This window comes from Triplophysa dalaica, chromosome 5 (assembly GCF_015846415.1).
Source record: "Triplophysa dalaica isolate WHDGS20190420 chromosome 5, ASM1584641v1, whole genome shotgun sequence".
NCBI lineage: Eukaryota > Metazoa > Chordata > Actinopteri > Cypriniformes > Nemacheilidae > Triplophysa > Triplophysa dalaica.
The window spans coordinates 16,727,191-16,740,977 of NC_079546.1; the positions used below are offsets into that span (position 1 = coordinate 16,727,191).

Consider the following 13,787-nt stretch of genomic DNA (forward strand, 5'->3'; position numbering starts at 1 on the left):
CTGCCCGAGCTCGTCAAATAAATAAAGCGGCCAAAAGGCCACTATGCTTTAAATAACGAAAGCTTACAGCACCTGGTATTCCCAGGCGGTTTCACAACCAACTACTGACCAGGCCCGACCCATCATGGCTTCTGAGATCAGATGAGAGTGTGCCTTAGGGTGGTGTGGCCATAATGGAAACTGACTGCCCGAGCTCGCCTCATAAAATAAGCGGCAAAAAGGCCACCATGCGTTAAAGAACTAAAGAGCTAAAGCTTACAGCACCTGGTATTCCCAGGCTGTCTCCAATCCAAGTACTGACCAGGCCCGACCCTGCTTGGCTACAGAGATCAGACGTGAGCAGGCATGCTCAGGGTGGTGTGGCCGTAAGCGGAAACTGACTGCACGAGCTCGCCTCATAAAATAAACGGCCAAAAGGCCACCATGCGTTAAAGAACTAAAGAGCTAAAATTTACAGCGCCTAGTATTCCCAGGCGGTCTACCATCCAAGTACTGACCAGGCCCGACCCTGCTTGCCTTCCGAGGTCAGACGAGAGCGGGCATACTTTTTTTTTTTGGACACAAAACCACACAATAGTACAAAAAAGTTTGTTACACAAAACTATAAGACAACATGCAACTTGCACATTTTTTTTATTAAACTCTATAAAATCTGCAATGAAAATAATCTTCTTTATACTGTAGATACTTAAGTTTAAAATCAGACATTTTTAAATCAATTTTTCGTATTACATGGCATCTTCCTTGTGGTCTATTGGATTAAATGGATGCTGGTGTAGATTACTGGTTAAAATCAAATACACCATAATATCTTGATCGAGAATAGTTATCCTTATTCTCTTATTCTTCTATGGTTCTGGACCATAAAAATAAATAATTTAAGATTATCCATAAACAGCAGGCAATTTCCAGTTACACATGTCTTTGGTAAAAACATCATAAAAAACATTCAGCTTATCTTGGTACTTAAAATAGCAGTGCATACATTTCAAGTAGTTTTCCACCTTCCTTATGAACATTAGTCCAACATCCATTACAGTCTTTTCATTCTTGGCAACTACTCTTCTTTCCCATATCGCACTTTTCATCAGCATTACTAATACATTTATAACTTTTTTGTTTTCACATTTCTGGTCTTCACCCAACATCACCATTTTGTTCCAGTCCATTTCATCCCCTTTAAAATCCCCTCTCAACCTCTCAAACAGACATTTACATTTCACATTAAAAAACCTCCAGCTTCTTACAGTATAAAAACACATGTAAAAAAAACTTGTCCTCTTCTTTACACACTTTGCAAATTGCACTTGGCTCCATCCCAATTTTGTTTAGTAAAACATCAGAAAATATCGCCTTGTGTCTGATAAAAAATTCAAGGTATCTGTGTTTCGTCTCGATCATTTCCCCTTTCATGTTATTCCATATGTCAGTCTCAGTAAGTACTCAGTACTCGTTAGAAACAGGTTTCTTAAAAACACCTTTATTTAGGCAAGGTAAGGCAAGGCAAGTTTATTTATATAGTACATTTCATACACAAGGGCAATTCAAACTGCTTTATATAAAATGATTGACAGAAAGAAATAAGCTTTAAAATGCAAATAATTTATGCACTAATACTTTTTAAGATTTAAGAAACAATAAAACAGCAATAAAATTGATAAAAAATGTGAGTGTATATATAAAAAGAATGGGATGTGAATGCACAGCTAAACAAGTGTGTTGGCGTAATGGCTAAACGCTGTCTCCCCCTGTTTTGATTGAACCCTTGTTATCTGTCACGGGGTGACGTGAAGCGGAACTATTTTTGCCAAATGTTGTTTCCCTGTAGAAGCGATTACTATCGGCTTAGTAAAGGGGGAAATGAGCGTCAGCGGTTTAACGAGCAGAGATTGAGCCACGAGAGAGACATGTATTCGCGAGGGGCATTATAAAGGGACATGTTTGTGTAGAGAGAGGATGTCACACAGAGCGGTCAGACAGGGAAGTCACACAGAGCGGTCACATAATACTAAAAGAGGGAGAGAGGTAGTGGATCTACGTTCCTTCGTCAAGCAATTAAGTGTCATCTGTAATTCTTATTAGGAAACCTAATGCCTTCAGTACCCGCTATGTACAACAGTTGGTGAAACTACCCCGGAGTTTATTGAAATCTGGTTTGAAGCCTCTAATGCCAGTTGTGTGTTCATTGTACACTTCCCACACAGTTTAGATGAACAGTTTCGTCAATTGAGAGGAGAGGGCTGCGACCGCGAGTGGAGACCTTATTCACTGTGAGTTGTTGTGAGTTGCAGTGCTTAGTGTGAAGTGAACACGTGTGACCATTTGAAGTGATCGATGCATGCACAGGTGTGGGATTATAAATTTTTGTCTGCCCATGTCCCCAGTTGGCATACTCATTGGTCTTGAGTGCCGAATTGAAACTAACTAACTGCTGTGTGTTGAGTGTAATCGCTGTGCGAATCCTTTTCCAGTGTCTGTTCCATTACTTACCTCAGTCTGTCCGAAGAGGAATGGCTGTGCAAACAACTTTTCAGTGTCTGCTCCATTCCTCACCTCTGGCTGTCCGAAGAGGAACCGCTGTGTGAACCCCTTATCAGTGTCTGCTCCATTTCTTAACTCTGGCTGTCCGAAGAGGAACCGCTGTGTGAATTCCTTACCAGTGTCTGCTCCACTTCTCACCTCTGGCTGTCCAAAGAGGAACCGCTGTGTGAGTTCCTTACCAGTGCCTGCCCCATTACTTACCCCTGGCTGTCCGAAGAGGAACCACTGTGTGAACTTCCTACGCATCCTGACGAAGAAGAGAGTCAGATCAGCCTGTGCTTTTTAGTTTAGGATTTAGCCTATTTTATTTCAATAAAATACAATGTTTTATACTGACTACCTTGTCTGGTCTCGTGGTGTCTTTGGGTAACTCCTCAAGGTGGTATGCTCCATAGGGGTGGTGTGAGACACGGGAAGAGGCCACCCCTGCCTGTGACATATCTCTAACTGACTTGATCCTGATGATCTGAGAAGTCTGTTTGGTTTATATTCAATGAGCATATCTGAGATGTATTTTGGTCCTAGACAATTGAGTGCTTTATAGACAATTAATAATACATTCTAAAAGTAACTGGTAACCAGTGTAAGGACCTGAGGATTGGAGTGAGATGCTCAGATTTTTTTGGTTCTGGTCAGAATCCTGGCAGCTGCGTTCTGTATGAGCTGCAGCTGTCTGATGGTCTTTTTGGGAAGACCTGTAAGGAGTTAATTACAGTAATCCACCCTGCTGGTGATGAAAGCTTTCTCTAAATCTTGGCTTGAGACAAAACATCTGATTCTGGCTATGTTTCTGAGATGGTAGTAGGCTGATTTACTTATTGCTTTGACATGACTGCTGAAACTAAGGTCAGACACTAAAATGACACCAAGATTTTTTACCTTGCTTTGTGTCTTTAGACCTCTAAAGTCAAGGCATGTGTTTACCTTGTTAGTTTCATCCTTGTTACCAAAACAATGACTTCAGTTGTGTTTTTATTTAACTGAAGGAAGTTTTGACACATCCAGCTGTTAATATTATCAATGCACCGGCAAAGAGAGTAAATAGGCCTGTAGTCATTGGGTGAGTGGGCTAGTTAGATCTGAGTGTCATCTGCATAGCTGTGGTAGGCAATTTGGTACTTTTTCATAATTTGGCCAAGTGGGAGCATATATAAATTGAAGAGGAGCGGAGCAAGAATCGATCCCTGTGGAACAACCACAAGTCATGGGTGTCCAGTCAGATTTATGGTTGCCTATGTTCACATAGTAACCTCTCCCTTTAAGGTATGACCCAAACCATTTAAGTACCAACCCAGAAACCCCTACCCAGTTTTCCAGCCAATGTAGGAGTATGGTGTGATCTACCATGTCAAATGCAGCACTGAGATCTAGTATAACCAGAACTGATATTTTGCCTGAATTATAATTCGATCGAATATCATTAATTATCTTAATGAGCACTGTCTCTGTGCTATGATGCTGACGGAAACCAGACTGATAATTGTCCATGTAGCCATTTGAGTTCAAGAATTTGGTCAGCTCAATGATCTTGCCTATAAAAGGAAGATTTGATATTGATCTGTAGTTAGACAGTAAGGTTTTGTCTAGATTGCTCTTTTTTAGTAGAGGTTTGACAATTGAATTTTTTAGAGACTCTGGGAAAGTTCATGAGAAGAGTGAGGTATTAACTATTTTTAGGAGATCTGCTTCCAAACAGTTAAACACTCTTTTGAAAAAGGATGTGGGAAGTGTGTCAAGGCTGCAAGTTGACGCCTTAAGATGCTGTACCGTTTCCTCCAGGGTTTTGAGATCAATTGAGATGAGGACACACCTGGACCTCATCACTTCCTGTTTGCTGAGAGAGCGTGGTTTGAGACAGAGCTCCGTCAAACTTTTTCTAAATATATCGTTTATTCCTGTTATTTCTTAATATTTATATTGTAAATTGATAACTCACAGAGGGTTAAACCTATCCTTAAGTGTATCCCATACCAAATATCGTCATATAACGCACAGATAGATTTGTTTTATACGATCATTCGCTATTAGCACTCAGGCTGTTAGCATTCCTAGCCTTTAGTTTCTGAATATTGCCTTTACTGCTTAACTCACTGTTCTCATTATGACACCACTAATGGCTAATGATTCAGATATGTGTTTAACGTTACCTTTGAGTGCAGATGATGAATCTTTCTTCGCACTTCAGTCAGAACTGGAAGTATTGGAGAAGCAGATCCACGATCTACTCGAGAGGCAAACACGTCTGCGAGAACGTAAAACGGCGATGGAAACATCCCAGGCTGACGCTCGCAAAGCTGCGGTAAGTGTTCGACGTGACTGTAATACTCCTATCACTTCTACTCCGTGTGTTTCTATGCACAGAGCCCAGGCTTCAAGATCACGACGAGCCGAAATGAACTTCACTCCTGCACCTGCACACACACGGCGGAAGGCGAAATCCAGGACCGGAGCGATGACCTCTCCCCCACCGCCGCGACCGGTCTTCGAGATTTCTACGAGAAATCGCTTTGCCGCCCTCTGCGAGACGAAATCCAACGCTCTGGTCATCGGAGACTCAATCGTCCGGAACGTACGCGCCTCCTTCAATGAAGGTAAGGTGCGCACTCACTGTTTTCCTGGCGCCCGTGTTCTCGACGTGTCTGCGCAGGTAACTGCGATTCTGAAGGAGGATGCAAGAGTAGGAGCCGTAGTTCTGCACGCGGGGGTGAATGATGTGAGAATGCGGCAGTCGGAGATCCTGAAGAGGGACTTCTGGAGTCTGGTCGATACTGTTCGCAACGCATCGCCCACGGCGAGGATCATCGTATCAGGGCCGCTTCCAACTTACCGACGAGGGAACGAAAAGTTCAGTAGACTATTTATGCTTAATAATTGGTTAATGTCATGGTGTATTGAACAGAAGCTGCTCTTTGTAAATAATTTTGATCTGTTCTGGGAGCGACCAAGGCTTTTCCGCCCCGACGGGCTGCACCCCAGCAGCATTGGAGCGGAAGTTCTGTCTGACAACATCTCAAAGACGCTACGCACCATTTGACTAGTAAGTACAAATTTTAACTACAGTCTGTGTTCTTCTCACCCAACTGTTAAGAATGTTACTGCTTTCAAATGCATAGAGACTGTGTCTGTCCCCCGAATAATACAACCAAATAATAATTTATTTAAAAGTCAGAGAAAAAATCTTATCATGATTAAACCAAAAGACAATATATTTAATGAGCAAAACCAACGCCTAAAGTTTGGGCTACTTAATATTAGATCACTAAATCCAAAAGCAGTTATTGTAAATGAAATGATCACAGACAACAGTTTTGATATACTATGCCTCACTGAAACCTGGCTTAAGCCAAATGATTATTTTGGTCTAAATGAGTCTACTCCTCCAAGCTACGGTTATATTCATGAGCCACGTCCAGTTGGTCGAGGTGGTGGTGTCGCAACAATCTTTAGAGACTTTCTTACCGTTACTCGGAGAACAATGCATACATTTAAATCATTTGAAATGCTTGCGTTGAACATAACAGTTCCAAACAAAAGTAAAAAATCATTAGTCTCTCTTACATTGGTTACTGTGTATAGACCCCCTGGGCCTTACACTAATTTTCTGATAGAGTTCGCAGACTTCTTATCGGATCTATTGGTTAACGTCGATAAAGTACTGATTGTTGGAGATTTTAATATCCACGTAGACAGTGCTAACGATCCATTAGCTGTGGCGTTTAAAGAACTACTAGACTCTTGTGGTGTAACACAATACATCAATAGACCTACTCATCGCCTTAATCATACCCTAGACTTGATTATATCTCACGGAGCCGATCTAACCAATATCGATATTATACCTCAAAGCGACGATGTTTCCGATCACCATCTTATAACATGTACACTGCGCACTGCAGAAATCAGTTGTATATCTTGTTATCGACAAGGTAGAACAATCACCTCAACTACTAAAGATAGTTTCGTGAAGAACTTGCCAGATCTGACTTCTCTAATAACCTTTCCAACGAATATAAAATTGCTCGATGACATGACCAGCAACATGGGCACTATTTTCTCTAATACATTAGAAGCGGTCGCACCTATGAAGTCAAAAAGGATAAATGAAAAGAACATAGCACCATGGTATGATAACACCACTCGCGCCCTAAAAAGAGAAACGCGTAAACTGGAGCGAAAATGGAAACAAACCCAATTAGAGGTCTTTAAAATTGCATGGAAAGAGAGTACAAGCTGTTACAAAAAGGCACTAAAAGCAGCAAAAGCCGAACACTTCCGTAACCTCATAGAAAATAACAAAAACAATCCAAGGTTTTTATTTAGTACAATTGCTAAATTAACAAACAAACAGACTCCACCTGACCTGGGTATTCCGCCGCACCTTGGTAGCAATGAATTCATGAAATTTTTTACCGAGAAAATCGAAATAATACGAGACAACATAGCTAAAACCAAACCTCCAAGTTTGTCGGAAGAATTAGTTTCAACCGTCACCCAAAAAGAAAAGCTAGAGTGTTTTTCTCCTATAAATCAGGAAGATTTAATTAAAATTATTGCAACATCCAAACCAACGACATGCTTATTAGACCCCATTCCGACTACTTTATTAAAAGAGTTACTACCTGCTGTAATTGAGCCCATTTGTAACATAATCAACTCGTCTATTAATCTAGGACATGTCCCAGGACCCTTTAAGCTGGCTATAATTAAGCCTCTTATCAAAAACCAAATTTAGACCCAAATGAACTTGGAAGCTATAGACCGATTTCAAATCTCCCGTACTTGTCTAAAATACTAGAAAAAGTAGTGTCAACTCAACTGTGTACCTTCCTACAAAATAATGACATGCACGAAAAGTTTCAGTCTGGCTTTAGACCGCATCACAGCACTGAAACTGCGCTCGTTAGAATTACAAATGACCTTCTTATTGCTTCAGATAAAGGTAACATCTCACTATTAGTCCTGCTTGACCTTAGTGCTGCTTTCGATACTGTAGACCATAAAATACTACCAGATCGTTTACACCATTATATCGGTATTCAGGGACAGGCACTGCAATGGTTCAGATCTTACTTAACAGACCGATATCAATACGTCCATTTAAATGGGAAATCGTCAAATCTTACGCAAGTCAATTATGGATTACCTCAGGGATCGGTTTTAGGACCCTTGCTTTTCTCCATATACATGCTGCCCCTCGGCAACATTATTAGAAAACATGGAATTAGCTTCCACTGTTATGCAGATGATACTCAGCTATATATCTCATCAAGACCAGATGATTCCTTTAAGCTATCCAAACTGGCAGAGTGCATCGAGGACATAAAACATTGGATGACTAGTAATTTCCTCCTTTTAAACTCTAGCAAAACAGAAATATTACTTATAGCACCAAAATTAAGTAAACAGAATATCTCCGATTACAGCCTGCAAATTGAAAGCTGCACTGTTACTCCAACAAATACAGTTAAAGACCTAGGCGTTATATTAGACGTCAACCTGTCATTTAAAAATCACATCTCAAATATCACAATAACAGCCTTCTTCCACCTTAGAAATGTTGCCAAATTACGAAATAGTTTATGTGTTGCAGATGCAGAAAAGCTTATTCATGCATTTGTGACCTCACGGCTTGACTATTGTAATGCTCTACTTAGTGGTTGTCCTGTATCATCGATAAACAAACTACAGTTAGTTCAGAATGCAGCTGCCAGAGTTCTTACTAGGTCAAGAAAATACGATCACATAACCCCAGTTTTATCATCGCTTCACTGGCTACCCATTAAGTATCGCATTGATTTTAAAATTATTTTAATTACTTACAAAGCCCTGAACGGTTTAGCACCTACTTACTTAACTAGGCTTTTATCACGTTACAACCCATCACGCTCGCTGAGATCTCAAAACTTAGGACTTTTGACAACACCTAGAATAACAAAATCCACCAAAGGTGGACGAGCTTTCTCATACGTAGCACCTAAACTCTGGAATAGCCTTCCTGATACTATTCGAGGGTCAGACACACTCTCCCAATTTAAATCTAGATTAAAGACACATCTTTTCAGCCAAGCTTTCACTTAATGCATAGTTAATTAACAGCAGCTACGCTAATTATTCTCTTTATTCTCTTGCCGCCTCTTTCTCGGGATGCCCATCCCGAGGTAGGAAGAAGTTCCACCATGTCCAGACGACCGACAGATGCCCATCCCCAATTTGAGATTACACTAGATACAGCTGCAGACTGACTGACAATCCCAGCTCAGACCACTACATCCCCAACCAAGAGCAAAGACGGAATATTTGTCTTATTAATGCTGAAGTTACAATATTTGGTATTAAATGCTAAACCTAAACCACACGTCAGCAGTCTGAGTGCAGCTATGACACGTCAGAGGGGATCTGGCCCTCCCGGTTGAGCCTGGTTTCTCCCGAGGTTTTTTCTCCATTAATCAATCATTGGAGTTTGGGTTCCTCGCCACAGCAGGGCAGTGTTGGCCTGCTCACCGGGAGACTGCATTCATTCATTTATTTATTTATTTATTTAGAAATTAGATGTTATTTATTAGAATGATCTTACTCTTTGTATAAATACCATGCACTGTGCTGTGTTTTAACTTTTTTGTTTTTCCTGTTTGCCCCTGTAAAGCTGCTTTGAAACAATACACATTGTGAAAAGCGCTATATAAATAAACTTGAATTGAATTGAATTGAATTGTCTGAAATTCAGACAAAGTTACTAATATCTGATGTACTGGAGTCAGACTGATCTGAGCTTTCCTGATTTCCATTCTGATATTACTAATCTTTTGAAGGAAAAAAGTTGCAATCTCATTGCATTTGTCATCAGACAGCATTTCCCTGGGAACTTGACTAGGGGGATTTGTTAGTTTCTCTACAGTTGCAAAAAGAGTGTTATTTATTTTGCAGTTTATAATGTTAGCGAAAAAGTTCTGTCTAGCTTTGCCTAAGTCAACATTGAAGGCATCCAGACTGTCTTTATAGATGTTATAGTGATTTTCAAGTTTGGTTTTTCCCCACATACGCTCAGCTATTTCTCCACCTCTCCTAACAGCTCTGCAAACATTTATAAAAGTAAAGTTTGGGGGGGGCAGATTCACTGAGGATTGTAGCACTTCAACTATCATCTAACCAAGTTTCAGTTAGAAACATGAAGTCCAGTTTGTTACTGTTGATGAGGTCATTGACCAAGAAGGATTTGTTTTTTAGTGAACGGATGTTTAAAAGTGCTAATTGAATATTGACTGTTTTTAGCATTTTACCCCTGTCATTCTCAGAGTGACATCTAAAAGGTATTAGATTAGATAGCTTTGCCATACGACTGGAAAGGGCCTTAGTTTTTCGTTCACTTATCAGGACAGATATAGGGAAAACTAAAGGAACACTGGGTTCCCCCCACTGGCATTAGAAGGTTTTGAAGTATTTCTCAGAGTCTTTGATTTTAGTTCCTAATTGTTTAGTCTGAGCACTGTACTGAACTGCTGGTGTTTAAATAAGACAAATCATAAAAGCAGAAGCACAAAGCACGGAGCACTGGTAAATGCGTCTGATCAGTAGCAAAGCCTGAAGCAAAAAGTCATTTACAATGTTTATGTTTAAAGACAGAGGTTGATTTAAAATGTTTTCTGTAGTTTGCGGATTGTACTGTACAAAAGTAAAAAATGTTACCCATGCGCTCAAAAGCGGATGGTAAAAATCAGGCAGACTATGTGTCATTCAGTTCTTAGTTTTCATCCATAAAATGTTGTCTCCCAAATTAAAATTCTCATATTTGTTTAAAAAATAATCCATAGTTTTTTTCCATACGGCTTCATTTCCATCATCCAAATATTTTTTTACAATTCTCACTCTCAAACAATTCTTCCAATCAACCCCAAACCAACTTTTTCTACCGCTTCTATTAACGTGTTGTATGCGATCCTCGGAGGTTTTCCCTCCCCATACATTTTTTTAAAAACATCTTTTCAATCCGCAAGGGTGACACATATAAAACATACCACAATTTTGACACCATTAAAGCATTCAGGATTAAAATCTTTCCTTTTCGGCAAGCGTGCCTCTGTCCAATGCTTTGCTCTAGTTACAGTGGAGCTCTTGCGTTCACAAGACCGTGCGCTCTTTTTTTCGGGATCTGGCATGTCGAAAACAGCTTCACATTGGGTTTCATGGTGTAATGTTTAGCACTCTGGACTCTGAATCCAGCGATCCGAGTTCAAATCTCGGTGAGACCTCTCATTGAAAGTCTTCACCTTTTCGAGGGGGTCATGCCATGGATTGTTACCGCCCCGCTCTTTGACCTTTGTAGTAAAACGTTTAAGCTGTCAGGCAAACACAAGTGAATTTCATCTGTTTACGTGCAGGAAAAGTGTTGTACTTGTGGAACGAAAAACCACATAGAAGGTGGAGGGTCTTTGTAATGATAACGTAAGACAATGGTAGGTTAACAACTAGGTTTCAGTAAACCTCAAGTTAAAGTAGCATTTGCTGCTTTCACACTGACAACAGGCCAACGGTACACAATGAGCCAAAGGTCAATACAACCAAGGCAAAGCAGAAAATAAATATAACAAATTGCCCATTTCTGAAACGTTAATGTGATTGCACACACACTCGTACTATAAAGAGAAGATTTGGGGAGAGAGATTTTTCATGCTTAGCCTTATTTTGACAATTTCCCAACAATACTGGAGGATAACACTTTTCAAGAAACTACAAGAAAAGGGCAAGGAAACGAACCACCTCACATATCCACACTGGTTTATTGAAAATGCAAGTTACACAGCAAAAAAAACTTGTGGAATCTTAAGTGACAACTTGATTGTCTCTGATCCTGAAATGTCCTGCATCACGTTCCTCTGGGTAAAAGCAATGAAACGGGGCACAAGGGGAAAATGCTTTTCCAAAGCGCCTTGAAATCACAATCGCTGCACACCGCTCGGCTCGTTGGTCTAGGGGCATGATTCTCGCTTTGGGTGCGAGAGGTCCCGGGTTCGATTGGGTCCCTCTTTCCAATGCTTTGCTCTAGTTATAGTGGAGCTCTTGCATTCACAAGACCTTGCACTCTTTTCTTCGGAATCTGGCATGTCGAAAACAGGTTCACATTGGGTTTCATGGTGTAATGGTTAGCACTCTGGACTCTGAATCCAGCGATCTGAGTTCAAATCTCGGTGAGACCTCTCATTGAAAGTCTACACCTTTTCGAGGGGGTCATGCCATGGATTGTTACCGCCCCGCTCTTTGACCTTTGTAGTAAAACGTTTAAGCTGTCAGGCAAACACAAGTGAATTTCATCTGTTTACGTGCAGGAAAAGTGTTGTACTTGTGGAACGAGGAACCACATAGAAGGTGGAGGGTCTTTGTAATGATAACGTAAGACAATGGTAGGTTAACAACTAGGTTTCAGTTAACCTCAAGTTAAAGTAGCATTTGCTGCTTTCACACTGACAACAGGCCAACGGTACACAATGAGCCAAAGGTCAATACAACCAAGGCAAAGCGGAAAATAAATATAACAAATTGCCCTTCTCTGAAACGTTAATGTGATTGCACACACACACGTACTATAAAGAGAAGATTTGGGGAGAGAGATTTTTCATGCTTTGCCTTATTTTGACATTTGCCCAACAATACTGGAGGATAACCCTTTTCAAGAAACTACAAGAAAAGGGCAAGGAAACGAACCACCTCACATATCCACACTGGTTTATTGAAAATGCAAGTTACACAGCAAAAAAACTTGTGGAATCTTAAGTGACAACTTGATTGTCTCTGATCGTGAAATGTCCTGCATCACGTTGCTCTGGGTAAAAGCAATGCGCACACCATATGGGAGATTCTTGTCATGTGTGTCCAGGTTCCATAGCGAGGAGAGACAAGGGGCACTGAAGGCTTTTTGTGACTGAATATATGAACAGGAATCAACATGAAGACCTTTTTCTGCAGCGGTGAGCCTCGACAGGTAGCATAGGGAGGGCTAAGTCGCACGAAGGAAGCTCCAAAAGCCTCTAATATGGAGAATAAGGCCGTCATTCCCTCTACCTCTCGAATGCCAAGCGAGCGCTCTATCATTTGAGCAAATTCCCGCGCATTATCGGAAAAAGACGCGCATTGCTTTGGCTCAATGAAACGGGGCACATGGGGAAAATGCTTTTCCAAAGCGCCTTGAAATCACAATCGCTGCACACCGCTCAGCTCGTTGGTCTAGGGGCATGATTCTCGCTTTGGGTGCGAGAGGTCCCGGGTTCGATTGGATCCCTCTTTCCAATGCTTAGGGTTTGGTTATAGTGGAGTTATAGTGGAGCTCTTGCATTCACAAGACCTTGCGCTCTTTTCTTCGGAATCTGGCATGTCGAAAACAGCTTCACATTGGGTTTCATGGTGTAATGGTTAGCACTCTGGACTCTGAATCCAGCGATCCGAGTTCAAATCTCGGTGAGACCTCTCATTGAAAGTCTACACCTTTTCGAGGGGGTCATGCCATGGATTGTTACCACCCCGCTCTTTGACCTTTGTAGTAAAACGTTTAAGCTGCCAGGCAAACACAAGTGAATTTCATCTGTTTACGTGCAGGAAAAGTGTTGTACTTGTGGAACGAGGAACCAAATAGAAGGTGGAGGGTCTTTGTAATGATAACGTAAGACAATGGTAGGTTAACAACTAGGTTTCAGTTAACCTCAAGTTAAAGTAGCATTTGCTGCTTTCACACTGACAACAGGCCAACGGTACACAATAGGGACCACTGTTGTCAGGTTACAACTTGCTTTAGAATATCTTCTGTTGTGTTCTGCAGAAAAAAGAAAATCATACATGTTTGAAATGACAAAAGAGGGAGTAAATGATGACAGATTTTGTATTTTTGGGTGAACTATGACTTTAATGTGACAACATTTGCACATTACAGTTTTTTTTAAATAATCCTGATTACCTTGGAATGCTCCCTTTTCAAACGCTTAGGAAGGTCAGCTCCTCCGTAACCAGAAATTATTTCTTGGCCTTCAGGAATATTTTTCATTGCAAACAAACAGAGATGTGGCATGCCATTCAACTCTATTTTCAACATTTTTGCATTGGGTTTTTTATCATCATTTACTAGTCTACCCAGGGAGCCATCATCATGTGAAGCATCAATACTGTAAAAAAATGTATTGTTACATTATTTGACAAGGAGAAATAGGCATTTCAAATAAGATATAAACATTTGAATTACCAATAACCATTTGCGTTATGTTTGA

General features: G+C 40.6%; 3 non-coding genes and 1 pseudogene across 3 annotated transcripts; 3 read left to right on the top strand and 1 right to left on the bottom strand.

The window, feature by feature from the left end:
- Window positions 1-252: 252 nt before the first annotated feature.
- LOC130421513 (5S ribosomal RNA) lies at window positions 253-371 on the bottom strand (annotated as a pseudogene).
- A 10,344-nt stretch (window positions 372-10,715) lies between these two features.
- Window positions 10,716-10,787, top strand: trnaq-cug (transfer RNA glutamine (anticodon CUG)). The gene has a single exon. It is a non-coding gene; the product is annotated as a tRNA-Gln (tRNA).
- Window positions 10,788-11,660: 873 nt separating this feature from the next.
- On the top strand, window positions 11,661-11,732 carry trnaq-cug (transfer RNA glutamine (anticodon CUG)). The gene has a single exon. It is a non-coding gene; the product is annotated as a tRNA-Gln (tRNA).
- A 1,192-nt stretch (window positions 11,733-12,924) lies between these two features.
- Window positions 12,925-12,996, top strand: trnaq-cug (transfer RNA glutamine (anticodon CUG)). The gene has a single exon. It is a non-coding gene; the product is annotated as a tRNA-Gln (tRNA).
- Window positions 12,997-13,787: the final 791 nt, after the last annotated feature.